General features: G+C 45.4%; 1 protein-coding gene across 1 annotated transcript in view; it reads left to right on the forward strand.

The window, feature by feature from the left end:
• The window catches only part of Lipg (lipase G, endothelial type), a 27,108-nt gene that overhangs the window by 924 nt on the left and 24,329 nt on the right, over positions 1-1,855 (forward strand). The window lies entirely within an intron of this gene.

Raw genomic sequence — 1,855 nt, forward strand, 5'->3', positions numbered from 1 at the left:
GTGTTTTTGTGTGGTGGGGAGGCAAGAGAATGTTTGAAAGGGTGTTCTTTTTTGGGGCCCCCCCCCCCCCCCCTTTTCAACGGAGCCTAGGTTTTAGGAAGCTAAGGTGGCAACGGGACTGGCTTGATGAGTGCTTGTAGGAAACATTGTTCGGTGGCTTGGGCTGAGAAGCTGCCTGGCCAGTTCATTCCTCCACGTTGTCACCTTTTCCTTCCCAAATTCTCTTCCCTCCCCGGCTCTTTCCCTTCCTTCTAGCATCTTTCGTTTTTCCTCGCTTGGTTCTGCGTGGCAGTCTCTTTCACCTGAGGCAATCTGCCTTGGTGGAGTGAGGGTGGGGTCACCCAGAGCCAGCTTCAGCTGGTTGAGCAGAACTTGACCACAGAGCTCCTAAGCCCAGCTCTGTCTGTCATTTTATCTAGTCTGCAAAGTTTGCCACAACTTCCACGTGTTTATGTGCAGGTGGGAACTTTAATTGGAACAAGTGGGAAAGCCTTCCTTTGCTTAGCATTCTTTCAACTTTAGTGCTAGCTAGAAGCCTAACTTGGGTTAGGTGGCATCCCTAGTTTCCTGAAAAAAATGCTAAAGTTCCTGTGTTCAGTGGTTCTGAGTATTTAGGGGCTGTGCCATTCATTTGAAAGGCATTCATAGCATTCCTGCTTAGTACCAGGAAATCTTGGGTGGTGGGAGAGGACAGAAAGCAAAAGAGGTGACAGTCCCTTAGCCTCCTGGAACTTAATCTCAGTGGTGAGAACTAATGAAAGTGAACTGATAAAAATAATGCGGATGGTCCTAGGGTTAGGCAGGAAAATGAAGCAGAGGAGGGAGGTCTGAGAGAAAGTGGTACTTTTTAATGTGTGGTCAGGGAGGGCCTTATTGAGAATTTGACCCCTTAGCAAGGAGCTGAAGGACATGAGAGAATGAACTGCAAGGACATCTGGGTGAAGAACGACCATAAATTCCAAGAAGCCAAAGTGACTCTGCCCCTAAGTAGAAGGAGCAAAGATTGAGAACTGTGAGGTCAGAGCAAGCCAGATGCCAGGGTAGCGGTCTTTGTCTGTGTGTCGGTTTAGCCACAGGTCTGTCTCAGGAGGCCAGCAGTCCCCCTTTCTCCTAAACTCTCCCATCTGCTCTCTGTGGACGCTGGAGAGCTGTGGATCTTGTATGTCTGTGGTTCAAGTTTCTGCTAGTTGGGGCCTTAATTTATTACTCTCATGACAGCTAACCTTCTTTCTGTCTATGTATCTTTAGCTGCCTTTTCTGGAATCTTATTCCTCTTACATCTGCTACACTTTTCCCCAATGCTTTGTGTTCCCTTGGCCCCTTTTACCACAACCCTTTCCACAACTATGTTTTTTTCCCATGATTAATCTTTCTCTTCCTCTTCCTCTCCCTCCTCTTTCTTTTTCTCTTTCTTTCTTTCTTTCTTTCTTTCTTTCTTTCTTTCTTTCTTTCCTTTCTTTCTCTCTCTCTCTTTCTTTCTTTCTTTCTTTCTTTCTTTCTTTCTTTCTTTCTTTCTTTCTTTCTTCTTGTGAGATAGGCTCTCATGAAGCCTAGGCTGGCCTTGAACTTACTATGTAGCTGCGGTTGACCTTGAACTTTTGATCTTCCTTTCTGGGATTATAGGCATGTGCCAGCTACCACACCCCATTTATGTGGTTCTGGATACCTAACTCAGGGTTTTGTGTGTGCTAGGCAAGCACCCAACCCAATTATTTTCTAGCTTCTTTGTTCTTCTTTTCAGTACCAGAGGTTAAACCTATGGCCTTAAGCATGTACTATAAGCACTCTATCTCTGAGCTACAGCCTTAGCCCTTTATTACTACTACTACTACTACTACTACTACTACTACTTATT

Source organism: Nannospalax galili, unplaced genomic scaffold (genome assembly GCF_000622305.1).
Source record: "Nannospalax galili isolate Female #2095 unplaced genomic scaffold, S.galili_v1.0 scaffold2552, whole genome shotgun sequence".
Taxonomy (NCBI): domain Eukaryota; kingdom Metazoa; phylum Chordata; class Mammalia; order Rodentia; family Spalacidae; genus Nannospalax; species Nannospalax galili.